This window comes from Mustela putorius, unplaced genomic scaffold, assembly GCF_011764305.1.
Source record: "Mustela putorius furo isolate JIRA1106 unplaced genomic scaffold, ASM1176430v1.1 tig00000785_pilon_pilon_pilon, whole genome shotgun sequence".
Taxonomy (NCBI): domain Eukaryota; kingdom Metazoa; phylum Chordata; class Mammalia; order Carnivora; family Mustelidae; genus Mustela; species Mustela putorius.
The window spans coordinates 10506116-10533688 of record NW_025421480.1 but is presented as its reverse complement, the minus strand read 5'-3'; the positions used below and the strand labels follow the sequence as shown (position 1 = coordinate 10533688).

The window sequence follows — 27573 nt, the reverse complement described above, 5'->3', positions numbered from 1 at the left end:
AAAGCATGAGCTCAGCTTGGCCATAGGACAGGGTTCATTTTGCTCTCATCATTCACAGAGGCCTCTCCCCAAGACTTTAGCAACGGGCAGGACCAGCTACATAGTTTGTAGGACCCAGGGCAAAACGAAAATGGCCCCCAAATTTTAAGAATTTCAAGATGGCAACTGCAGAGCACTAAAACAGGTGCCAGTCACACAATTAGGAAGTCAGCTCTGCCACCAGGACCACCAAGGCAGAAGGGAGGAATGCAAATGAGCCAGGCCGCTGGGGGGCCTCAGTGCCCCCAGTCTGTCCCTCTCCCAAGACACTGCACAAGGGACTCTTAGGAAGAGGAGATGCGAAGCGAACACATATACCAGCTCTGGTGTTCTAGAACATACTCTGAGAACTTTACCACCTTCACGACGACCCCGAGGTAGGTGATTTTATCACTATTTTACAGATGTATGAAATGACACCTAGAGTTTAGGTGGTTTGCCAGGATTCAGATGCAGAGTGTCTTGCCTCAGAGTCTTCTTAACTTCTTAACCTCTGTGATTTATGCTTTTCCTGGGGGTCTTCTGTATAGTTCCTCAGAGAAGGGAACACTGCCAGGGAAACTGGTCCAGGAAAGTCACTGGATCACCAGGTTGCAGCCTCTTCTCCTTTGCTGCCCCTATAAAACCACACCAAACCCATCTAGGAGGGGGCAAGGTTGCTGGGGCTAGGTAGGCAGAGATGATAACATACCTCGTCCAAGTGAGAGGTATCTTAGTTTGGGTTCCCTCCTCTTCTGTTTGTTTGTTGTTGAGACATAGCAGGAGCATGCACAAGCAGGGGTGAGGTGGGGGCAGAGAGAGAGGGAAGAGAGAATCCTGAGCAGACTCCACACCCAGCAGCACAGCCCGAAGTGGGGCTCGAGTTCACGACCCTGAGATCATGACCTAAGCCGAAATCAAGAGTCAGATGCTTAACTGACTGAGCCACCTAGGTGCCCCAGTTAGGGTTCCGTCTAAAGCAAAGCCTGCGATTCAGCTTTGGGTGCAGATCGGTTATTTAGGACATGATTCCTAGAATGAGTCCAGGATCAGAGAGTGTCTAGAAGAAAGAAAAAGGGACAGGGAAAAGGGACAGGGAATATTGGGGACATTACTGATGCTGCCATTGTGGGCAGGGGGAGCTCAGTTCTGCAGAAAGCTGAGCATTCACCCATCACCTCCTGTCCCCCATTGATTAGGGGCTGTCTCTGTGGCCATTAACTTCCCCAAACTTCTGGGTTGTTCCTGTCTTGGGTGGGAAAGACTACCCTGGCCCTGGAGAAACCCTGGGGCCAAGAGCAAAAAGACCCAGGGAGTGGGCTTCAGGTAGGATGTGCTCAAGGTGAGTTTAAGTCCCTGGTGCACCAGAGCCAGCTACCACCAGGGCAGCTGAAGAAAGTGGACGCAGGGAATAGAGGGCGGGACCCCCAACATGTCTGTACAGGGCCCACCAGTTTTCACTAGGGACCATCTCTCAACGGAATCAGGGAGCAGAAGTGGCTAGGAGATCTGTGGACAAAACGTCATTTGCATTGTTCTCCCCTGGGTCTCTGGGTTCCTCATCAATGCCTGCATTTTCTCATTCTTGGAGCTACCGTCTTCCCCAGGCCCAGAGCATGGGAGATGGCACGGCAGGCTAGGGCCAGTCAGCTGTTGTTTACGGAGTGTGCTTCCTGAATGGGCTGGCAAAGGGGCAAGGGAGGGGGAAGACAGAGGCTCTGTTCCCCTTAGGGCAGCAAGTTGACACACCCCGGATGGCATCACAGAGATTGGTTGTGGCCATGATGAAGGGCTTCAGGGGAGAGGCTGATCCCGAGAGGCCATCTAGAGAAGGAGCCACCAAGCCCAGGAAAAAATTCCGAGTAATGCTTCCCTGCTGGCCGGAGGACCCTGGAGACCCCGCTAGTCTGCCCCTCTCTCACCTCCTGCACACAGCTGGCTGCCTATCTGAGGCTGGCCTGGGCTCAGCCAAGGTTGTTGGCTTAACCGGCCTGCTCTGAGCCTCATGTCAACCTCTTCCTTCCCTCCCCGAGGCCTTCTTCTCTTGGCCACATTTCCCTGAAACCACTCGCTAGGCCCTGGTTGCTTTCTGCATTGTTCTGCGAAACTAGTTGACAAGATGACCAGCCCAGAACCCCTGAACCTGCAAGCAGAGGGGCGGGTTTATAATACCTGTTCTTCTATGAGCAGGGAGAATTCCAGCCTGGGAAATAGAAATCTTGACTAAGATCCCAGCTTCTTCCTAGCCAGTGAGGCCACGTTTCCTCAGTTTCCCCACGTGCAGCAGGCATCTGCCCTGCCATGTCCACCTCACAGGGCTGCTGAGACATCAGATGAAACGTCTGTGAGCGACGTTTTCAAACCAACGGAGCTCCGTGTGGATGGAACACATAAGAATTCTTGCTGGCCGCCCTGTGCCTGGCTTCCCATCAGACCCGATTCCTACGCTCTCTTCCTGGCACACACAGGGACCTCATTGTATGCAGCTCGTGAGCTTGGCGAACTCCTGCTTGTCTGGAATCTACACAGGCCAGTTGTGAGTTGCCTTGGAGTCGCAGTGCCATGGAAGAGGCCCTCAGTCAGGGCCCGAGCCAGGTATCCCTGCTCCAGACCCAGCGGCTGGGAGCCCCATGGCCTTGGGCAAGCTCCTTGATTTCCTGGAGCCTCGTGATTCATCCCACACAGGTGGTTACCAGGCCGGCCTGGCCCGTCTGCCTCCTGGGGCCCCCCGGGGGTTCAAGATAGAGGACGTGGGTCTGAGCACGGGAGAGCGACACGCTCGGTGCCGGGTGAACGCTGGGGGTTGTTCCTGGAAAAATAAGGCCTTCCGACAGGATTCCACAGTACACATCTGGCCATGAGGGCTAGACGGTCCTGAAATGTTTTCCGGAACATCTGAGAAAGTCGGCGCAAGAAGAGAAAGACTCAGCTTCTAGCTCGCGGGAGGAGCAGGTCATCGCCACCCTTGGGCGGTGGGCTCGGTGCACGAAGGTACCGGGTACGGCGGGTCAGCAGGGGAGCGAGCGGACTTCTGAGTCCTGGGAAAGGAAGACAAAAATGGCAAGATGTCTTTGGAGGGGAGGCAGGAACCAGAAAGGAAGAGCAAGGCAGGACCCACGACGCAGGACTTGCATCAACGCAAGGAGGAGAGGGCAGGGGCTGCGGGACGGGATCCCCTGGGCGGGCTAAACCCCAGTTTCTCTCTGTCAGAAGGGCCCGCCTCCCGACCCTATGGACGAACCGTGATTGGCTTAGAATTTACTATATCCGGGGTCAGTTTAGTCCTGAGACCCAGGCCTGGCCAATAGAATCTGAGGCCTAGTTCCCTGGGGGCTTCTGGGAAAGCGCTTCACTCCTGGTTTAACCGAGAGCGCGACAAGGGAGCCTCTTCCCTCCTCCTCACCAAGGAGGCCAGTTCGGACCCCGTCCCGTCCCAGTGGTTCACAGTTCTAACCAGCTCCCCTACCCCGCCCGCCACCATGGCCCACACCTTCTTGCTTCAGCCCGGTTGGCGTGAGAGGTTGAGCCCGGGAGCTGCTGCGGCATCGAGTGAGAAGAAAGCCAAGAGCCTCGTCCAGAAGCTAAGCCAGGACGTTGTCAGGCTGCTGCGTCTTGAAATTCCCTCCAGGCCCCTTGCCATGTGAGACAAGGCACGTCTTCGCGGCTGAAGCCACTTGTAATTCAGCGTTCTGTGGACAAGAGAACCAGGGGTAAAATGACACTGGAACCTCGACCCCCCGAAGGGAACGTACAGTTTTCTCAGCACTTTGCAGGCGCTTGTGTCACTCAGCTGTCCCAGAAGACAAGAGGAGGAGGGATCTCGCCCTGTTCCCTAATGGATGAGCAAACTGACCAGGGGGCACAGATGACCCCCGAGGTCACAGAGCTAACTGGTGGTGGGTCTGATAGCGAAGGTCAGAGTTGCTGCCTCTCGCTGCCGCACACTTTCCACTCCACCTGGGAGAGACCCAAACTGAAGCTGAACAGAGGGACACGCAGCTGCCCCAGACAGCTAAAATGGAAGGTCAGACAGCAGCCTCCTCTCACCTGTCCGAAGAGTCTCAGGGAAAAATGAAAGAGAATCTGATCATCTCGCACTGGTGAACCATGAGCTTGGGTGAGCCCAGGCTGGAACCAGGCAGTACAGGGGTGGGGAGATGGACAGATGAGGAAGGTGGCATGTTCTGCCATCGCCCCTGGGAATCTCCTAGGTGGAAGGAGGGAAAGATGAGAACGTGTAAAGCAAGGATTGGCAGAGTTTCCAAAGCATGAGGCCACCTGACTTCCTGAGTGGGCGGGCAGGCACCTGCGGATCCAGTGGGGAAGATGCAAGGCCATGAGGTTGGGACCAGAGAGAAAAGCGCCAGGAGGAGGGCGGGCTCTGCCAGAGGAGCTTTTCCAGGGAAGGTGAGTTCTGGACCAAGGAGCCCAGGAGCCTTGGGGCGGGGACTGGGAAGGGCTGCTCTGCGTGCTTCCCTGACCCGGATGCTGGCTGGCCATGGGTCCCTAGCGAGGGTGCACACGGAGGAGTCCTTCCTTATGATTCAGCCCTCAGTAAAGAGCTCCTGGGGGGTAAACTCAGACTCTACACACAATCAGATGTGAAATGTTTGCAATAAGTGGTACTAATCGTGACGTCCCAAAGATTGGAGATTATTTACTTAAAAAAAAAAAATGAAAATCAGTGGTGCACCTGGATGGCTCCATTGGCTGAACATGCAACTCCTGTCTCTGCTCAGGTCTTGATCTCAGGGTAGTGAGTCTTATTTTTTAAAATTTTAAGTAAGCTCCATGCCCAGTGTTGAGCCTTCTTCAGAAAATTTTTTTAAAAATTAAAATAGGTAACAAAAGGCACTTAGTGCGTGCGCACGCGCACACACACACACACACACAGGGTATGGATTTCAGTTCCACAGCATGCAGGGCTAGGCAAGCTAGAGAGCTGGATAGAGAGAGGGAAACTGGAAAGAGGCCTCTGAGGATAGAGAAAATGCACATGCCCATTGCAAGTCGATGAGGCAAACACCCTTGTTTCAGAGTGCTTCACCAAGGCTTAGAACATTGTCTTTTTTCAGCTATGGGTGCCTTTGTGTTCGTCTCTCTTAGTGGCAGGAGGTGGGGCTCATTCATTCATTCGTCTTTTCATTAATCAACAAACATTGACCCAGTGTCTTAGTGTATCAGACACTATCTGTGCAGCTGGGGTAAGAAATGAAAAACAGGGCTCATGCTCCCGAGGCCCCACAGAGCGTATGTAGACAGCATGGTCCGAGCCAGGCCGCCCACGGTTACGAGGCCATGGGATGCGTGCTAGGAGAGCCGTGAGCACCATGGAAGCAGAGAAAACCAGGTCTAACCCAGCCTGGGCTGTGCCGCAGAAACCTCCCTGCTTGGTCTTCATCAGCAGGGCCCACCACAGCAGCCCTGGCAAGAACAGACCCAGGCCTGAACGAAGGCAGAGCACAGAAAGGAAACGGTTGGCTAATGGGGAGAGGCTCCAGGAAGTACTTGACTGAGGGAGATGACCCCGAGTTGTCCTTGGATGTCTAGCTCATGGGACCAGCAGAATTTGGATGCCATTAACTGAAACAGGGAAGAAAAGGAAAAAAACAGGTCTATGGGCAAACGGGGTTTTCTTCTCAAATATAAGAATCTTGATCATGTAATTATCTGACATAACATTTACCAAAGATTCTCCACAGCTTTTAGGATAATATTCAGGCTCTGTTGTTTAGCACATATGGCCCTCCAAATTCTTCCTTCTCCTCTAGGCTTATTTCTTGCATTCCTCTAAGTTCATCCTTAGATACAGCTATATAAAACTCCTGGTTATTCCAAGACACATTCCATGGCTGCTGTGTAGTTTTGTACGTGTGATTCCCTCTGGCTAGAAAGTGCTCTGCAGTGAACATCTGTTGTTTGTGTTCTCAGTACTCTCCTTTGGATTACTTCTCCTTTCTCATTCCGTGGGGTCCTGACAGGGCTGCCAATCACGTCCTTCCCGCTGGCCCCCCGGGGTGAGGAGAGCCAGGCCTGGTCAAGCAGGGTATCCCATCCTGCCATGACTGGCCCAGGATGGGCACGTGACCCAAGCGGGGCCAATCAGAGCCCTCCTCTGGGATTTTTTAAATCTATAACTATTAATTATTTAATTCTTAATTTATTAACTAAAATAATTGAATATTATTTATAAATATAATTATATATTATATATTATTTTACATATAAATATAATTTATAAATATAACTATATATTATATATACTTTATTGTTTTATATGTTATAAATATATATTATATAATATATAACATATAATATATTACATATATAATAAATATAAAATCATTAAAAATAAATAAATGTTAATGCTGGGAGGGTTCTTTCTTCTTCTGGGGACAAACAACTGAGGTGATATAAGCCTAAGATTTCCTGTGACCATGACCCTCCTGTCCCCTGAAATGTAAAGGAAGCTTAACTGATAAGGAGAGAATGAGTTCAGCACAGAGAAAGACACAACAGCGATGATGTAAGGAGAGCAGCGGGTCTGAATGCTTTGTGAGTTCAGAGGCTCGCTTCATCCAGTTATCCCTGGTTTGCTTAAATTCATCCTGTCACTTTTAAAACCAAAAGACTCAGGGACGCCTGGGTGGCTCAGTGGTTTAAGCATCCAACTCTTTTTTTTTTTTTTCTTAAACATTTTATTTATTTGACAGACAGAGATCACAATAGGCAGAGAGGCAGGCAGAGAGAGAGGAGGAAGCAGGCTCCCTGCTGAGCAGAGAGCCCAACGTGGGGCTCGATCCCAGGACCCTGAGATCATGACCCGAGCCGAAGGCAGAGGCTTTAACCCACTGAGCCACCCAGGCGCCCCTAAGCATCCAACTCTTGATTTCAGCTCAAGTCATGATCTCAGAGTCATGAGATTGAGCCCTGCATAAGGCTCTGGAGTGAGGATGGCACCTGCTTAAGATTCTCTCTCTCCCTCTGCCCCTATCTCCTCTTAAAAAAAAAAAAGAAAGAAAGAAAGAAAGAAAATGAAAGACTCCTAAAACCCAAATCCTAATTTCTTCTATTCACTTCTTACACATCCTTCAAAACTCAGTTCCAACCTAATTCTCCCAGAAAGTTTCCTCGGACCAGTTGTTCCTCCCCTCCTTGTTGCAGGCACTTCCCTTGGGTTCCCACAAGATCCTGGGCATGTTTCACTTGTAGCCCTCGGCCATCAGATCTGTCGCACCTGGTTCATATTTCTGCTTACTGTCAAATCATAAGCTCCTTAGCCCTAATTGCATTCACATTATACCTCCATTTCTGGCACAGAGAAGGTATTTTAAAAACGTTTGGTGAACAATAGCAAGTTCAGAGCTTGTCTGTGGAACATTCGGATGCGCAGGAGTGTTTGTGGGTATAATTAATCATTGTGAGGGATGCTGGTGGAACAGGTAGAGGCCAGTGGGCTGTAGGCAGTGGGCAGTGGACTGTGAGGAAGGCCCTCAGTCTGTCTCCAGTGGCTTATCCAAGGAGGGAAGGAGAGTAGTTGGGTGGTGACTGGGGGGCGAGGGAGGATTTATTAGAAGATTCCAAAGTTCCGAGTGTGTTTCTATTTGAGGGAATGGAGCCAGTGCAGAGAGAGGGCTGAGGATGCAGGAGAACCTGGGCATGGAACCAGGAGAGGGGGATGGGCCCAGAGCACAGGTGGGCGGACAAGCAACAGGAAGACCCAGGGGATGCTCAGTTTAGGCAAGGACAGAGACAGGGTGGGGGATGGAGCAGCCATGGCACAGTCACCTCACTCTATAGCTCCACAGGCTAGTGGGGTTGGGCAAAACTGAGCCTCCATCTTTTTCCCGAGACTCCCAGAGCAGCCGGCTGCCTTTTTCTCCATTACCCTCCACCTCCCAGCAAGTAAGGCCATTGCTGAGCTGGAGTGGCCCTATCAGGTCACAGGCCTCCAGCTGGGTCCAGACCTCCCAGGTGCTGGCTGGAACTCAGAGCAAACCTCGGCATTGTTCCCTCTGTTGTTGTTACTGGACCCAGGAGATCAGGTTCCCCAGGATAGTGTTTGCTGACTTTGTCCAGGGCCATGTGATCCTGTCACGGGAGGAGCATGGATGTAAATTATTGAGGAAACCTCAGGTTCTCAACAACTCCCTAGAGAGTCAGATATGCCAAGAAACCCGAGAGGGCTCTGCCCTTGGGGTGCCACAGCTGGGATTGTGCCGGGGATCACTTCCCCGGCCTGTGGCCTCTGAGCCTGCCAGAGATTGAAACTTGAAGTCTGGAGGCTCACCAGGGCCCCATGTTCAAAGTCCTCTGCAGCCAGAATTGCCCAAATGTTCTGGAGGGTTGAGATGGCAACAGCCCAACTCAGAACCCACAGTCATTGGGGCCCTTGGTGTGTTTGCAGGTGAGGAGAACACAGCGCCTTCTAGAGGAGCCCGGGAAGGCATGGTTTTGCTTAAGAGAGAGGAGCTGTTGGGAGCTCCTGGCCAGAGGGAGGACACAAGGGGACATCTACACACATGCACCCCGCCCCAGCACACACACTGTGTCTCTAAGGACAGCAACTGCAAGACACAGGCAAGGTGTAAGTAATTATTCTGGAGGCTGGAACTAGCTGGACCACTGCAGGAGTGTGGCCCGAAGGAGGGGATTTGCTGAAGTTGACCCTTTCCCAGAGGCCTCCCTGCCATTCTGTGCAGAGCTGTGCCAACAAGGGTCCAAGCGAGTTGGATGCATGCTGGTTCTGGCGGCTGCTATCAGACACTGTGGTTCCTTATGGGGGGCAAAGCTGGAAGGATCTTGCTGGCTTGTTGCCTTCAGTCCCAGAACTCTCTGGAAGAGAGGAAGGCAAGGTGGGGAGGAGTTCGGTGTTCAGTCTTTCCAAGCTTCCTTTGGCTTTGGTTATCAAGAACAGCCCATCTGTTTGCTCAGGTCTCTCACTTCCCCACCCTTGACTACCTGTTCTCACGCTCACTATGTTTCCAGGCTCTTGAAGGTTGCTGAGCCTGTGCACGTCTGCATGTTCCTGCCTCTGTCTCATGTACCTCTATGCCCAGGCATCCAAGTGCACATCTGCATATCTCCGTGTGGATATGACCACATGTGATAATTCCCATGTTTGCCCAAGTTGTGCCTATGCACACATGAATGTGTCCAGTCATGTGTGCTGGAGGATCCTCACTGAGGATGTTAAGAATGAAACTTATCAGGACTTAATGTCTAGCAACATGACAACATCAACACAGCTGGCTGGACATTGAGCTGAGTCTCACCACTTCCCTGGCTTTGTCCAGAACCAAACACATACCCTAATGTCTCAGACACCCCTGACACCTTAGACACCCCTGAGCCCCTGAAGAACTCTTGTATGCTACACTAAAGACTTTCCCAGAAGGGCTGATCCTTGGAGCTTCCACTGAATTTCAGCTCATTTATTTTACTCACCCATTAAACCATCTGTGAGCTTCTGCCAGGCCAGGTCCTGTGCTAAGAGCCAGAGATACAGAAGTGAGTAAGACACAGTCCCTGTTTTCATGAAATGCACACTCTAGCCAGGGAGTAAGACCTGGACACAACTAATCACGTTCAAAGGCAGACTCTGATAAGACCATGGGAGTCCAGAGAAAGAAAACATGAATGTCCCCTGAGGTACCCAGGATGGTTTCACTGAAGTGGCGTTTAGCTATGACTGGAGTAGACTTTTAACAAGAGAATGTGCGGAATAGCATTCCACGCAGAGCCGTGGTACGTTTGGAGCTCTGGAAATGCAAAAGCCCACGGAGTGTCTACTTTCAAACCCTTCTGCAGGGCTACTGTGTTGCATGATTCTGGGGGAGTGACTGTCACATGGAGTCGAGCATGAGGGGTGCCCCCTGAAGTTGTGTGATGGTGTGGTCCTGCCCCCCTCTTCTTTGGCCTTATTAGTCTGTGCCCCCAGCCTTACTTGTGTGACACCAAACCAGTTCCACACAGGAGCAAATGACTAACGTGGGATTCAAAAAACCCAGGGTAGGAGGAGGTGACGGAACATACGGAGGTGAGACTCCAGAGAATCGCATGGAAAACCAGCCTGCTCTGTGAGGATAAAATCAGAACGGGTTGTTGAGAGTGATTTCAAATTCTTTCTTTGAATCATTTGCTTAACAAACATTCGTCTGTTCTCTTGGAAGAGACAGATTTACAGAGGAGGGGAACCTCTGATTTGTTCATGATGATTTGGGTTAGTGTTTCTTTAAGTATGTTCATGAGAACAATAAATAGTCCAGAGAGATTCTGAGATCAAAGAAAAGTTACTGGAATCAAATACATTTAGCAAATATGTATCAACAAAGCACACATTTTCCTCTACTACAATATTTATCAGTGCCTTTAAAATCTTAACATGCTCTGTGAATCCCCATGAGCAGGATATGACCAGCAATATTTCCCAACATTATTTCAACTATAACCCCCCCATATTCCCACAGAACTGGTAAGGTTGATTAAGACCTTCCTGGGACAACCCAGGATTGGGGACACTAGTTCCAGGAGTCACGGGGACAGTGGCAAACCAGGGGAAAAGGATTCATAAACTCAGGGGCAGATGGTGTTCCAAGGAGATGTCATCTAGCTCACTCCATCCAGGAAGACTTTCTAGATGATGTGTGATCTTGGGAATCATTGAGAGAAGAAAGGATAGTCTCAAGGGACTGCAGCTTAATCTGTGTCATATGAAAGCAAAACATGTACTTGGAGGTATAACCATGAGTAAAATGCTATGGTCTTAAGCATCTGTTAAAACAGGCTTTGAAGGGGGGATAAGGAGGAAGGCAGAGGCCCAGGTCTTGTCTGCTCTCCAGGAGCACCAGCCTGATGAAGCAAGCACAGCCCCTGCCTTCTGAGGGCTCCTAGCCTGAGGGAGGGACGCAGGAAATGATGGCTTCCAAGACAATGGACTTTGGGCAACAAAGTTCAAGGACACCTGAGAGGTGGGAAACAGGCAAGCCTACAGTTGCCACAGTTGAGTGCCTTGAGAGAATTTCTAAGCCACAATGCAGGGAAGGGAAACTGAGGCAGAGCCCGGCAAATTTTATGAGTGAGGAGAAGGAGCTACGAGTCTGGGGAGACCCAGGCAGCTACAGTACACAAGAGGGTACTGAGGAGTGGGGAGCTGCATGGAGAGAGAACCCTGGGAATCTCCCAAGTTTTAAGCAAAGTGATGACCCGCGTATGTGTGTAAGGAAACTACTCAGAGCTGGGGAAAGAGCCACCCAAACCGATGAAGGGAAGAGTACCTAGAGCTCACCAGGGCTGGGAATAGTCCCTATTCCCACCAGTCAGACTAGAAACATTCATAATTTATGGGTAGAGTACTCAGAAGGATCTTACTTCAGTAGTGAAAATAATTAGCCCTAGACTAAACACTGCTTTCATCTCACGTAACAAATCTTAAAGGCATGAAAGGATAAAATGGCTGCATCCCACAACACATTCAAGAATATTTATCAAAATACAAAAATACCTAGCAACAAACAAAGTAAAATTCACAATGTCTGGCTTCCAATAAAAAACTACCAGGCATGCAAAGAAATAGAAAAATACAACCTATAATGAGAAGAAAATATCATCACTGAAACTGGCCCAGAACCCTCAATTAGGGTGACCACTGTCCTAGTCTGCCTGGGAATAGGCCAATTTTAGCACTGAGAGTGGTGCGGCCCACGAAAGCCCTCTGTCCCAGGAAAACTGGGCCGACCGGTCACTTTACCTACAACTAACACCATACTTGCTGGTGAAAGACTGAATGTCTTCTCCCTGAGGTCAGGTGCCCATCAGAACATCCACTCTCAACAATTTTATTGTGTTGGAGACTTCAGCCAATGCATAAGGCAAGGAAAAGAAATCCCTATTGGAAAGAAGAAAGTAAAACTGTCTTTACTCTCAGATGATAAGAGGGAAATCTGATTAACTCTAACAAAAAGCCATTAAACTAATAAGTGAGTTTAGTTAAGACTGCAGGATACAGTAAAGATCTGCAAATCAACTGCATTTCTGTATACTAGCTGCGAAAACTCAGAACTATTACTAAAATTAAAATACCCTTTTTAATGGGATCAAAATACCTGAAAAGAGCATAAACATGACCATCAATGTGAAGGACATGCATGTTGCAAACTACAAAACACTGATGAGAGAAATTAAAGATCTAAATAAATGGAGAAACATTCCTTGTTCATAATTTGGAAGATACCATATTGCTAAGGTGTTAATTCTCCCCAAATAGATACAATACAAGCTCAGAAAAATCCCAGTAGTCATTTGGGTAGAAATTGACATGCTGATTCTAAAATTCTTGTGGAGGGGCTCCTGGGTGGCTCAGTCTGTGAAGCATCTGACTCTTGATTTCTGCTCAGGTCGTGATCTCAGGGTCGTGAGATCGAGCCCCACATCAGGCTCCGTGCTAGACATGGAGCCTGCTTAAGATTCTCTCTGTCCCTCTCCCCCTGCTCTCCCTCCCTTTTAAATTAATTAATTAATTAATTAATGTGGAAATACAAAGGAACTAGAATAGCCAAAACAACTTTGAAAAAGAACAAAGTTGGAAGACTAACACTACTTGATTTCACAACTTACTACAAAGCAGCCAAGTAGCCCCACATCTGCATGGGTATAGCGGGCTGACTTGTGCTCCTTCCTTCCCCAAAGCAAATGTCCACCCAGAACCTGTGAATGTGATCTTGTTTGGAAAAGGGGTCTCCGCCGATGTAATTAAGTTGGAGATCATAAGATGAGAATATCCTGGATTTAGGATCAGCCCTAAATCCAGTGACAGGTATCCTTATAAGAAGCGGGGAAGATCCTGAAAGATAGGTAGGGAGGAGGCCAGGCAAAGATGGAGGCAGACACTGAGGTTCTTTTGCCACAAACCAAGAAGTATGTGGAGCTGTCAGAAGCTGGAAGAGTTCAGAGAGAATTCGCGACTCAGCCTCTGGAGAGACGGCTTCCTGCCAAGCCCATGATTTCAGACTCTAGGCGTCCAGAACTGTGGGAGAATACACATCTGTGGTTTTAAACCTGCAGGTTTGTGGTGTGTTCTTAGGCAGTCCTAGGAAACAAATGTATAGGAGATTTTCTACAAAGGTGAAAGGTAATTCAGTGATGAAAAAAATAGTCTTTCCAACAAATGGGGCTGCAACAGTTGGATATACATATGCAAATAAATAAACTTGGAATCATGCCTTTCAGCATATATAAAAATTAACTCAAAACAGATCTCAAACATAAATGTAAAACCAAATCTATAATTATCTGGAAAAACTCATAAAAGAAAACCTTTGGGACCTCCCCTGAAGAAAGATTCCTTAGACATGACACCCACGTATGATCCATAAAATTAAATATTGATAAATCAGACTTCTTAGAAAGAAACCTCATGCTCTTCTTAAGATCCTGTTAAGAGAATGGAAAGGCGAGTCACAGACTGGTGCATCTGTCTGATAAAGGACTTGTGTTATATATTTTTTAAACTCCCAAAACTCAATAATAAAAAAAAACACAATTTTAAAAATAGACAAAGATTCAAACAGATAAGCCACCCAAGAAGGTATACAGATGGCAAATAAGCCCATGAAAAGAGGCTCAAAATCATCAGTTAGGGAAATGCAAATCAAAACCACAAGATACTACTGAACGGCTATTAGAATGTCTAAAATTAAAGGCCTTCAGTAGCAAATGCTGGCAAGAATGCAGAGCAACTGGAATTCTCACATGCTGCTGGTGGGAACATAAAATGGCACAACCACTTTGGAAAACAGTGAGGTAATCTTTTAAATAAACATGCACTTAACACGTGATCCTGCTATTCCACGCCTAGCTATTCACCCCGAAGAAATGAAAGTGTCTGTCCCCACAAAGTCTTGTACACAGATGCCCATCCATACTTGAGCGGATAAACAAATGACAGAACTGAAAAGAGATTAATAGGTGATATACATGATAATGGATGAATCTCAAAAAATAATGATGCAGAGTGAGTGTGGACCAAAGAAGGACATAACGTCCCCTTCCATTTGTATAAAATTCTATAACATGAAAAGAATGTATAGTGGCAGAAGACATGAACAGACACTTCTCCAAAGACGACATACAAATGGCTAACAGACACATGAAAAAATGTTCATCATCACTAGCCATCAGGGAGATTCAAATCAAAACCACATTGAGATACCACCTTATACCAGTTAGAATGGCCAAAATTAAGACAGTAAACAGCCAGTGTTGGAGAGGATGTGGAGAAAGGGGAACCCTCTCACACTGTTGGTGGGAATGCAAGTTGGTGCAGCCACTTTGGAAAATAGCGTGAAGATTCCTCAAGAAATTAAAAATAGAGCTACCTTATGACCCTGCAATTGCACTACTGGGTATTTACCCCAAAGATACAGATGTAGTGAAAAGAAGGGCCTTCTGTACCCAATGTTAATAGCAGCAATGGGCACAGTCTCCAAACTGTGGTAAAGAAGATACGGTCCGTATATACAATGGAGTATGATGCCTCCATCAGAAAGGATGAATACCCAACTTTTGTATCAACATGGATGGGACTGGAGGAGGTTATGCTGAGTGAAATAAGTCAAGCAGAGAGAGTCAATTATCATTTGGTTTCACTTACTTGTGGAACATAAGGAGTAACATGGAAGACATTGAGAGATGGAAAGGGAAAGAGAATTGGGGGAAATCAGAGGGGGAGACAAACCATGAGAGATTGTGGAAACTGAGAAACAAACAGGGTTTTGGAGGGGAGGGAGTGGGGGGTTAGGTGGGCATTAAGGAAGGCACGTATTGCATGGGGCACTGGGTCTGGTGCATTAACAATGAATCTTGGAACACTGAATAAATAAAATTTAAAAAAGAAAAAGCGGATCTATGGTTGCCTGGGAGGGATGCAGAGGTGTGGAGGGGAGGGAGGGTAGCTATGTACCTCCTGGCAGTGGTTTCATGGGTGTATGCGTGTGTCAAAACTCCTCAGAGTGCACACTTCAGTGTGTGCCGTGTATCGTATGTCACTTAAACCCGAGAAAGCTATAGAACGGGAAAGAAGAACCGGTATCTCTAGAGTTCCTAGCATTAGTGCTGCAGCCTCTGCCGAAGGATGGAGGACGGAGGCAAGGGGCGAGGCTGAGGCATCCCGCAGCTCTCCCTCCCAGGCCACGCTAGCTGACCTCCATCCATACACCCACCCCAAGGAGAGGAGGCAGCCCGTCCCCGCTCCTCTGCCCCTGCAGCAGGAGACTGACTGCTCGTGCTTGCCTGCAATCTGGATGGAGAGCAAAGTCAGAGGAATGAGGTCATTAGAGTCCTTGGAGCAAGATCCCCGGAGAATTAGTACAAACGTCAGAAAACATTTGGTCCAACAGATGCTGTAAAACCCCTCGGAGTAATCTCTTCTTTTTGTTTCATTAGTCTTTGCTGCCCTTTGCAGCTGAATCTTCCCGCAGGCCTGGGGGGCTCTGCTCAGTCGCTGTCCTGCGGTCACGGGGTGGGGGCTGCCATGAGGGGGAGAAAGTCCAGGACCCCGGGCATCACTAGGGTGACACATAATGGGGGACCATGCTCAGATTTTCAAGGATGTGATTTTTTTCCCTGTTAAATAAGGTTACTTATTACATGCAATCGTATTTATAGTTTCATAAGGCTTTTTTTTTATGAATACATTTTTAAAAATTGCTCTGAGGGTCTACTGAACTGGAAGGTAAGGCAGTTTGCAATCTTATTCCCAACAGCCCTGTTGCAGAGCGTGGAGGTAGTTTATTCTGTTAAGAAATTTAAAAATCTCCCCTGCACTTGACCTATCTGGTTTGTGCCAAAACTGAGTTCAGCTCACTCTTCTGCTGGGTAAAAGACTCAGAAATTCCAGCCTGCTGTAGATACAGGACCACAGATTCAAAATGATCAGAGGCCACATAATGGGCAGACTCAGCAGTTCTGCTGGGACCTAGGTGTGCAGGTCAAGCCTTAAGGAATCCCTCCATCCGGGGGATAGATTCCCAAGGCCCCAGCAGACTCCTCTCCCGCACCCTTCCCCACCCTGTCTTACCATCCCTATCCCTTTTCTCTGAAAGGTAGACCCACTAACCTCCCCCTTCCCACCCTGCTGCACGTGGGACACTAGTAATAGCACCAGCTGACATAGGGCACTGAGGTGGCCAGGCACCAATATGGGCCCTTCCTGTAGATCACCCAGCAGATCTTCACGACGTTGCTCCGAGATCGGTTCCTCCAAGTCTCCTATTTGACAAATGAATAAACTGAGGCAAATAGAGGTGGGGTGAGGGTACAGAGTTTCCAGTTTTTAAAAAAAAAAATTTTTTTTTTAGTTTTAAAAATGTTTAGTTATGGTAAATTACATATAACATAAAATGTACGCCCTTAGCCATTTTTAAGTGTACAGTTCATTTGTGTTAAAAATATTCACAGTGGGGACACCTGGGTGGCTCAGTGGGTTTAAAGCCTCTGCCTTTGGCTCAGGTCATGATCCCAGGGTCCTGGGATCGAGCCCCGCATCGGGCTGTCTGCTCAGCAGGAGTCTGCTTCCCTTCCTTTCTCTCTGCCTGCTTCTCTGCTTACTTGTGATCTCTGTCTGTCAAAAAAAAATAATAATAATAATATTCACATTGTTCTGCATCCCACCCCCAAAAAACTCTTTTCGTCTTGCAAAACTGAAACTCTGTCCCCATTCAGCGCTACCCCCTCACTTCCCCTTCTGCCCAGCCCTGGCCCCCAGCCTTCCACTCTCCATGTCTATGAATTTGGTAACTCTGGTTACCTCCTAGCAGTGGAATCCTACAGCATTTGTCCTGCTGTGACAGACTCATTTCGCTTAGTATAATGTCTTCAAGCTTCATCCATGTTATACCATGTTGTCAAAATTTTCCAGAGTTTCTGTTGTGCAAGATTAGTTTTGGAGCTGGGAGGTAGTGATTTGCGTGACAATATGAAGGTATTTCCTGCCACTGAACTGTATACCTTAAAATAATTAAGCAGTACCAGTGTCTGAGGAAGGTTTACAGGCTCACTGCTGAAGGCACAGGGCACAACGAGTGACCCGAGACTGGGACAGGCTGGAGAGAGAGGGTGTCAGAAGGCTGGATGAGGGCGGGTGTGCCAGTGAGGGGCCCGGCGCACGGGGATGGGGGGGGCACGGCTGATGGGAAGAGGAGAAGCTGCTTCTCCCAGCTCTTCCCCTTACCAGTGAGGAGCAGAGGGAGAGAGATGTTTCTCTGCAAGTGGCATCCTCCTCTCTTTCTTGGGGAGGGAACAGGGGAAAGCGGGTAGAGATGGTCAAGACCCTGAGTGGGCGTAACGGTCAACTCAGCACAGACAACCCCCCGTCCCTTTCCGTATATCTTAGCCTGTGCCTTGACTTGGGGGTTAATTTTCTTCCTCACACTTCATCTCCCTTTGAGATAAGAAGTAGATTGCCACTAAACATGATAAATTTTTTAGATCATTTTCAAGAATTTTGGATTCTTGAAGAAATAATTTTAGATCATTTTCAAGAATCCAGATAGTAAAAGAGACATGTAAATACGGATGATCAGAGGAAAATGTATATCTGAATGTAAGGCGGACAGGAATATATATTCCTCTCTCTGATTTGTCTGCGGCTGGGCGTATCTTTTGCTGGCATGTTAATGTTCTCACCCCATTTGAGGGGAGGCCAGGAGAGTCAATGGGGGAATATGACTGGTTATCCCTGCAGAGGTTGGAGTGGGTCACGCTTGGGAAAGGGATCAGAGCCCACTGCAGAGGGACACCGAAGTCAAGAGCAGACCCAGTAACGTGGCACCCGTGCAGATAGGGCCAAAGCCCTTTGACCTCAGGGGAAGCCACTGTATCTCGGCCTCTTCATGACCCTGACATACTGGCCCAACACTGGATTACCTCCCAGGGCATCTTGGGAAGGACCTAGGGGAAGGTGTGAGGGAGTATGGGCCCCACCTCAGCCCCTGAGCAAGAAGAGGCTGCCTGGCTGTGGCCCGGTTGTGCACGTAAGCAGGTCTGGGAGTCCCAAGGCCGTGCCCCCCACCCCCACATCCAGCATCACCCAGTAAATCTTCCTGGTGGAGGGGTGGGGCAGGGCAGGAAAGGCACGGTCCGGGTGTGAGCTCGCTGAGTGTGCACGTCTCCCTTGGCCTTTCTGAACTGCTCGGGGCGACTGTCTCCAGCAGCCGTAAAGCCAGTACAAGCACAGAGCTCTGTTACAGCTTTGAACAGCCTTCTCCTCTCTGGGTCACAAAGCCAGGTGCTCAAAGGGACGACCTAATCAAGAAGTTGGCAAGACAACATGAACAATAAGCCCGTATTCCCGCCCTCTCTAGTACCTGGAACCCTGGACTGCCTGGGCACCTGGGCAATCTTTACACGCCCCCCCCCCCACTTCATACACACAAGTAGTGATCACTTTGCTCTTCCCCTCAGAGCCCCCTCCTGCCCAGAATGCCGCCAGGCTTGCTTGTTTGGATCCTGCTGAGGCCCTGAGTTTGCACTGTCGCGTGGGGTATAATGATGGTGTTGCCTTATCTTGGGCCAGAATTCCTGGAGCAAGTTGGGGCCCAGATTCCTGACAACTCTTGGCTTATAAGTCCTCTGGCCTCTAGCACCCTGAGCGAGGCGGCCTCCCCTGCTCTGCTGGGTGGTGGAGAGCTCCGAGGCAGCCAGACATCCAGTCTGAGAGAGAGGGCTGGGGTCACACTGAGGGTTTCTAACCAGCTCCTGAGGCTCCAAAGCTTTGGGTAGGAAAACCTGCTCTCCAGAAGCTGACCGGAGAATAATAATTATAATAAGACAACAACTAGCTAGTGTTTCCTGTCTTTGTACTGGATCCCACACTCACACGCATTATCTAATACACTATTCACAACTTTAGAAACTCGGTGGGGACAGTTAGATGCTTTTTTTAAATGCCTTTATTAAGTATAAGAGAACAAAAGCTCAGTAAGCAGAAGGCCACTTCTCAAACTGAACCCCATTTGTCCCCAGAGCCATGCTTGTCCCCAGCACCCATGTTTCTCAACTTCCGGACACATCAGCAACTCCCGGGGATCCCCACCCTAGAGTTCCTGATTCAGTAGGTCTGGGGTGGAGCCTGAGTTTGCATCTCTCCAAAGGTCCCAAGTGGCCCTGGTGATCCCAGGAGGCACGCTTTGAGTTGCCCTGCCCTGAACAACACCTGTGACCCTCAACTTCCTGGAGAGACCCCCTGAGTGTCTGATGACCCTCTGGTTGTTGTCACCTTGTGGTCTTTAGCTAGAACATCCAGTCCCAGTGGGTGTCACATATCCATGCTACCTGGTCAGAGTGTCCCTCAGTCCTCTCCCCAAAACGGGGCTTACAGAGGGGGCAGGCAGACCACACCAAGGCCCCCATCTGTATTCAAGATGCACAGCTTTTCACGACTAGCAGAACACTTAACAGCATAACAAGGTTGTTTATACACACCTGAGCCATCTTCATGCTCACACAGAAGCAGGGGGTTCAAGGTCAGGGCTCGCTGGACATCAAGACCCCCAGGACACCTTGCTCCTGTCATTGCAGCATCCAGCACATGACTGACACGGCTCATGCCTGGCCTCCCACTGCAACAGAAGTACCCTGAGGACAGGCCTTCTGTCTGTCCCCTTCCCCACTGCACACCCAGCATCTAGAACAGTGGCTGGCCCACAGAATGCAGACAAGAGAAATGAACAGAATGGCCCAAATAAACAAATGGACAGTGGACCAGCAAATGAATAAGTGAGCAAACAAACTCAGACAGAGGCAGGGACAGGCTGGGGAGTAGGAATGAGCATGACTTGCTGAGAAGCCGGAAGGTTAACTGCTAGACAGATACATCCCCCTCTCCCTTCTCGAAAGAGGTCACCTCTTCACAGGTATGACAAGCGCAGCCTGGTGTGGCCTGCCCCTGCTGTCGTCTGGACAGATCCGGACAGAATCAGGCTGTGGGGGCTGCTGTTACAGATATCACACAGTGGGTGGCTTAATCAAGAAATTGTCCGATGGTTCTGGAGGCCCGAAATCTAAGATCCCGGTGTTAGTGGAGTTGGTTCCTTCTTTAAATCCCTGAGGAAAATAGGTTAGGAGTGAAAGTGAGACCGTGGGAAGACCCAAGGTGCTTGGCCCCAAGCAGCGGACACAAGATCTCACCCAGGCATTCTTCCGTAGCTGCACCTGCTTGCTGGGGTGGATAGATAGATAAGGAGGGTGGGGTGAGGGCCTGAGGGGGCCCTGGGGGCAAGCCCCACCCCCCAGGAGCAACTGGAAGCGGCTGTCTCCTCCAGCAGGCTGCCCCGTGAGCAGCCAGAGCCCAATTGGCCGCGGGAACAAATGGCTCCTGCTGGCATTGCCGACTTCCCTTTCCAGCGCTTCCTGTCCTGGGTGCAAATTACAACACCACCCCCGTCCCCGCCTCCTCTTTTGTGTGTCACCGGAAGAAAGGACCCGGTGGGACCAGCTGAGCAGCTGCAGCTCCACCCCTCTGGGCCTTTCCTCAGGCCTTAGGTGTGCTCATTCCAGACCCTCTTCACTTCCTGCGAAGGCCCCTCGTGGCACTGGGCATGGGGAGTGGGGGCCTCCTCTAACTTGCTTCTGTATTGTAATTTCCGTTTTCACTCAAGCAGCCTCAATAAATGCAGTCTCAAGGCTTTTACCAACAAGTCTGAATGAAAGTAGCCACCAATAATTACATAAAACAAACCATCTAGTGGAGAACTGCTTTTAACCCCAGGCACCATTCTTAATTTTGTGACTCTAGGCAGAACTTAGCCAGTTTGGGGTTCAACAGAATCCAAAGTCATTAAAAGAGCCCCCTCCCACACACCCTGTATGGCTGGGGTCCCCCCTCCCCGGAACCCCCCTCCACCACCTTCCCAGCCTTCCATATGGCCATTTACCTGCTGCTGACTCCAGATCTCTATTTCTCTCCTCCCTTGATCGTCTGTCCACTGCACAAAGGCATCTCCGGAGGGAGAGCTTGACCTCCTCCACAGGCCGCCCCTCCGTCCTGCTGATGTCTACACGGTGCGGTCATTCCCCAGGGGGCACATCCAGGAACCTGGACGTCTGTGTCCACTCCTCCCTCCCTCTCATTGCACCCATTCAAGCCACCATGTCCCAGTCGTTCTAGCTTCTAAACATGACCAGAGTGTGTCCTCTCTTCTCTATGGCTGTTGTTTTGGTGTAGGGGTCTTCAAATGCCCTGGATTCCACAGTGACCTCTTCTTTGGATGCCCTGCCCCAGGGGGTCAAATCTTTCTCTGATCCTGAGGTGATCTGTGTCAATGCACATCTGCTGGTGCCCCCCTCCCTCCGGCTGAGAACCCTTCAGGGGCTCCATGTCACCGTCAGGCTAGAGTATAACCTCCCGAGATTCAAGAACTTTTAAGGCCTGCCTCAGCCTCTTGCTAGAGCAGCATAGTCACACACACACCCAGGGCGGCTCCTCTGTTCTCTGTGGCACTACCCCCCCACCCTGGCCTAGCTCCCTGGCTAACTCCTACTTGACCTTCAAAACCCAGCTCAAGGGTCGGTCAGGTCCTGAGGCATGTTCAGGAAGGAACATGTCTGTCCCCAGAAAGCAGAAGTTTGCTGTTACTCTTTCAGTCATGGGGTCAAGGTTTCTATATTTGGACACTGTGCATCTAAGCACCCAAGGGTCTGGGTTCTTTAGAGTCTAGTCTCTCACCATCCACTCCTTCTCTCCTACCTCCACCCCCGCTCCTTCCCCCAAAGAGTGCTGGCCCAAGCCAGTGAGGGGCCAGGTGGCCCTTCAGTGCTTTCTAGAGGGAGGAAGGGCACCCTCATCTGGTGACAGGTAGGATGGCAGGGAGAGGGCAGGCCTGAGCAGGCTGCAGGCTCTGCTCCTAGGGGTTCTAGAACCACCTGGGGACTCCCCCAGATCACAGAAACCTGGCCCCTCCCCAGAGACCCTGATGCAGGAGGTCCCAGGTGTGGGCCTGGCACTTTTGTTTTCAGGAAAACAAGCCCCACAGGGCTTCTAGTCAACACTCAATTTGAGAACCATAGGATATTGAGATCAGATACGAAGTGTCGCAAATACCTTCCCACTAGTCATACAGAGTTAAGATGCCAACGTTTTGATGCATTCATCGTCTTCCATATTTAAGTTAGAGCACATGGGAGGCCCGTCCTCTGACTCTGCCCCCCACCCCCACCCCCACCCCCGCATCCTCAGGGAGGAAATGTTTGCGGCGCTGCCTGGCAGGCCTCCTGGCCCCTCAGGAGCCTTCCCCGAGAGGCTGTCACTGACCAGCTGCTCACGGCTGGGATGGTTTCAAATTGGTCGAGCCCTTTCCTGGCCTTCCCAAAGCTTGGGCCTGGGTCTTATGGGGGGCTCCCAGGAAAAAGTGCCTCAGAAGCAGATGCTGTCCACATTGTGTTTCTGAGCAAAGCGAGGCTGGAAGTCATTGTTCTCGGCTTGAGCGTGCACGGGAGTCACCTGAGCTCTGTGGTACAGGGCAGGCCTGGGGTGCGGCCCGAGAATTTGCATTTCTAACAAGCTTCCCAGAGGAAGAGTGAGGTCTCTGCAACTGTGTCTCAGACCTAAGGGAGGCCAGTTCTGGAATTTGAGGCCTGTGAGGGAGGGAATTAGCCCTGAAGGGCCACGGACCAGGGCCTCTCCTACCCTCACCTCCCCTCGGCTGCCTGTCTGCACTGGACAGGTAGTGAGGAGGGAAAAAAAGAAACCAAGAGGAAGAGAAAGCACAGCGAAAGGAGGGTGACAGGCCCCTGGGAGCTGTTTCCATCTGCTCCTTGATGGGGAAGTGAATTTAAAAACACCATGGAAACAGCTGTGCCTCGCGTCTGCTTCCCCGTCTTGAATGCCATCGACGGGCAGATTGCCACCTGCGAGCAGGAACGCCGAGGCTAGACGGAGAAGCCGGGCCCCGTGGGGCAGTGCTGATGTCTGAAATGCTAGACGGGGCGGGAGGCTGGAGGTTAGAAAGATGCCCGTCACGGGGGCGTCAGAGCGGGGGGAGGTGGCTCAGGTCATGATCCCAGGGTCCTGGAATCGAGCCCCGGGGTCAGTCTCCCTGCTCAGTGCGGGGGGTCTGCTTCTCCCCCTACTGCTCCCCCTGCTTGTGCTCTCTTCTCTCTCTGTGAAATAAATAAATAAAATCTTAAAAAAAAAAAAAAGTGTCTGTTTGGCACCTCAGTAGTCAGCAGAACATTTAGCATTGTGTTTCCCCCTAGAATTATACTAGGAACCTTCGTCGCTATCACACCAGTGGCATCTACAGCAGGTCCAACACCACAGCCGTGATTTCTTCGAACCCTCAGTGAGACCCTTCAAGGGAGGCCATAGATCCCCCTTTCTCCGCCTCAGGGCATAACTGTTAAACAGAAACTACCCTAGACATTGGATTGTTGCTGTTGATTTTTTTTTTAATCCCCTCCATCCTGGACAAAACCAGGTCAACCCCACAAACCAGCTGTCAGGATCCTGCTGGCTTGCTGGACGGGTTCAGGTTCGCATCTGGGGTTCAGGTTTGCATCTGCCTCTCACCACCCTGAGTCAGCCAGTTCATGTCTCCGTGCCTCCAGCTCCTTGTCTGTGAATTCCCCGTGGGCAGCAGTTGTGAGATGGGACCGGTGCTGGCCCAGGGCCTGGCCTGAGCTCCGTGACCAGTCACGACCAGTCACGGGAGAGGCCCGTCGCCGCAGCCTCTCCTTTCTGCACCTGCCTGGGGTTGTGCTGCTGACCAAACGCTGCTGCAGCACTGAGGCTACTCGCCCGCAGGCCTTGGTCAAAGAATGAAAAACAGCAAAAAGGGGCGTGGGGGCTCTTCCTCTGGATGGAATCCGGACTCAAGCTGGTTGCTGCGGGAAGGCGCTGGGAGCTCATTTTGTGCCTTGACCGTGGAGCAGACCCCGGCTGGTGCCTAGACTTGCAGTTCTTTCCCCTGAAAGTCAAAATAGGAGCTCCTCGTCTGACTTCCTGTGAACCCTCCTCACGGAGCAGAGGCAGGCCCACGCCACCCCTCTCGAGGCCTCTGGGAGGCTGCGAGCTGCCGGTGGTGGTCTGAGCCTTTACAGCGGGAGCTCACCCACAGCCGGCGGGGAAGCCTATGCTGTGAAGGACCGTGAGCTCCGTGAGGGGACCTGTCGTGAGTGTGTGACTTGCAGCCAGCTGCAGGCTTATGTCAGGGGAGGGGGTCAAGGAAGGAGGGTAGGACAGTTGTTCTGGGGACAGGGCAGGGCAGAAAGGCAGGACTCCGCAGGACACACACAAGCACACACACTCGCGCGCACACACACTCTATCTGCCCTCACCATCTGGTCCTGCCGGCTTCTACACCGCTCCGCTTGAAAATGCTCCTGGGTGGGGCACCTGGGTGGCTCAATGGGTTGAGCGCCTGACCCTTGTTTTTGGCTCTGGTCATGATCTCAGGATCATGGGATCGAGCCTCATGTCAGGCTGTCCGCTGGGAGTCGAGCTTAAGATTCTCTCTCTTCCTCTCCTTCTGCCCCTCTACCAACCGCCCCCCCCCCAATAAAAAGAAAAAAGAAAATGCTCCTAGGTGGTTCCCTTAGGCTCTCCAAATGACCAGAGCCAGTGTTTTCATTTCTGCCCTAACTTTATTTGCTCTTTCAGCAATATCTAGCACTGTGGACTATGCCCACATTTTTCAAGCCATCTCCTGGGCTGGAAGCTGGGTTACAGGTTATTTCCCTATTGCTTCCTACCTCTTTGGTCACTTTCCTTGGGGTCCTTCCCTGGCTCTTCCACGTGCTCGTGTCCAGTATACCCTCCAGGCTCCCTTCCCATCTCCCTTACCACTCTGCCCCTCTCGGGGCATTTTCACCCCCACACTTGGCTTCTGTCACCACCTACTTCCAGCTCTGTCTCCAGCCTAGACCCCAATGCTGAAAAGTCACTTCTGACTGCCCACTGGCCAGCTCCCCCAGAGGCCCTCGGGCTGAACATGAGCTCAGTGTCCCCCACCTTAACGTGCTCCTCCCCCTGCATTTCATCCTGCAGCGAGGACGACGCCATCCATCTGTCACTCAAGCCAGGAATTGTCCCCGATCCTCCCCTACATGCATACAGTCCATCTGCCTCCTACCCCGGTCTCGCTGCCTGCCCCCATCTTCTCCATTCCCCCAGCCACTCCCTCGGTGTCATTATCCCCTGCGTTTGACTACTGTAAGCTCCCACCTGCATTCCCGTCCCCTCGGTCATGCTCCGCACTGTTACCAAAGTGACCTTTTGAGAGCACAGTCTGGTAATGGGCATCTGCTCAAAGCCTCCACGGGGACGCTGTCAGAAGGTTGCCTCCACCCCTCGGTCGTCCTGCTCACCTGTCTGACCACCTGTTTCACGAGGTAACCACACACACGCTTTGCTTCACCAACCTGCAGCCCGTCCCTTGCCTCCCTGCTTTTAACGACAGTCCCTTTCCTCCTAATTCCCACTCGTCCCTTAGAGGTCATTCAGATGCCACCTCTCTGGGAACATTTGCCCTGACCGGCACTCCCTGCCATCCTCATCAGCTCTGGGCTCCTCCTCCTGTGTTCCCTGAACATTTAGGGAAAGCTCTTCCAGAGTGATGATCACCCTGAGTAGGGAGAGCTAGTTTACACCTGTCTCACCTGTCCAGGGGCACATCTCACTGTGTCTGTCGTTCAGTCAATGTTGCTGGAAAGGTAGAGAATGAGGAGAGGGGATGCCGACAAATCCAATGCAGACACAGCTACTTAATAAAAACTGTCACCTGGGTCAAACCAAGAGCTCAACAGCCCAGTGTTCTGGCTCTAACAGCCTTTCCAGTGAATGTTCTGGAATGTGAGATAGAATCACAACGTGTCAAGCCTAAAGGGTCAATTAAGGTCATCTGATTTCACACTCTCATTTTAGAGAGGCGGAGCCGATTCCCTAGGTGACACAGCTTAGGAAAACAGACAGGGGCTCCTAGACAGCAACCACCCCCTTCTACAGGTTCCCCAGAGGCTGCTCCCTTAGAAACACATCATGGCTTCAGCATCTGAGATTAGTTTTAACACTTCTTCTTTACCAATTTATATTCTCAATATTCTCAGAGATAACAGATACCTTACTTCACAAGTATCATGAAAAATCATGTAAAATTTGTGAATGGCTCACTTTGTTGGAAAGTTTATCTTTATACTGAACACAAGTCAGCCTTGGGTCCAGTCTCCGTCTTGAACATGTGGTAGAGCTCAGAACTCGACACTATTTGGTTTTCAAAGATGAACTGTTTCTCATCATACTCTTCCCTCTGCTGCCTGGCATCATGTCCAAAGCTGACTCTTAGCCTGAGCCTTGCCCTTCTGTTTATATGAAACAGTGTGTCAGCATTAGGGCCAGTCTTGGTAACATCTCCTTTTTTTCTAGAATGTAGTTATCTCCTCAGCACATACGATGTCATGCATATTTTTCCGGAAACATATTTTATCTTCTGATTTTTATAAACAAAGAATCTCTCTCTCTCTTTTTTTTTTTCTTCTAGAAATCTTTATTAAGCACTTGAAAGAATTTCCGTAATCCCTGACTTCAGCTTGCTCCTGGGAATTGTGGAAAGAAAACACACAAAGCATTGGTCTGAGGTTTGAAATGTTCAGTATGCAAATCTCAGTTTCCCGGCAGGACAGGCCCTGCCGTGGGCTGGTGTGCGTGAGGGATGCTTCCTCCTTTACTACATGGTGATTTACAGCCCTCTAGTGGGTCTTTCACGTAACATTATAAGGGAAGCTGAGGGCCCTGAGGTATGGCTTTGTTCTTTTGTTAGTCCCTTCACTTGTTCCTCCCTCCCTCCCTTCATTCATTTACTCACTCACTCATTCATTCATTCAATGTACAGAAGCCAGTGGAGTGCCCATTTCTGTTCCAGGCACGTTTTAAGAGCTGGAGATACTGCAGTGAACAAAATAGACAGCAACAAAAATCCCATGCATTAGTTACTCAAGACAAAGAAAACAGTGAGTTGAACACATCTGGGGCAAAGACCAGGAACTTGATTTTGAACATGTTAAGTTAGAGATACTCACTAGTCTTCCCACTAGCTTCTCTCCAAAATTAGCTTGTGTCTCTGAGAACCCTCATAATGCAGATAATCTCTTTATTTGGGATTTCACCACATTTCTGTTAAAACTGATCACGTGAATAAGAAGACTGTGAGGATAGTGAATTTGGCCCTGGGTGTGAGCGAGAATTTCACGCCTTGGCCCCGTTCTCATGGAACTGCTCAGCTCTTAGTTCTCTGTTCAATGTTATCTTGGTTTCTGTCTCGGTTCTCTATTTTCTTAATTCTGACCACAATTTGTAATGGTTGAGTTTCTCTGTGCATGAGGCACACCAGTGCATCTCTCTTCTCCACCGTCAGGACTGCATGTGAGTCCTACTCACTGGGGTATCTTCGGCACCTGGCAGGGTCTCAGTTTATGTTTGTTGAAGATTGAGAGTTTTTGTTGTAATAGGTCAGAGAAGATAGAGCTACACAAGAAGCTAGGGATAAAGACTAGTAAACGGCATATTCT

The 27573-nt window shown here is 50.0% G+C and overlaps 1 protein-coding gene and 1 long non-coding RNA gene across 3 annotated transcripts in view; one reads left to right on the top strand and one right to left on the bottom strand.

Moving 5' to 3' along the window:
* Positions 1-27573, top strand: part of NEK2 (NIMA related kinase 2) — a 41922-nt gene continuing 14349 nt past the window's right edge. Inside the window, exon 1 of the mRNA XM_045084691.1 lies at positions 1-416. The gene's annotated coding sequence lies outside the window, so the exon portion shown is untranslated. The remainder of the gene's footprint in view (positions 417-27573) is intronic.
* LOC123393255 lies at positions 16595-20596 on the bottom strand. Of its 2 annotated transcripts, XR_006607997.1 has the most exons (5): positions 20203-20596; positions 19919-20118; positions 19498-19634; positions 16823-18318; positions 16595-16636 (listed from the first exon to the last, which is right to left on the bottom strand). It is a non-coding gene; the product is annotated as an uncharacterized LOC123393255 (long non-coding RNA). The 2 variants fall into 2 exon arrangements; XR_006607996.1 differs by lacking the exon at positions 16595-16636 and having other exon boundaries at positions 16645-18318; positions 20203-20583.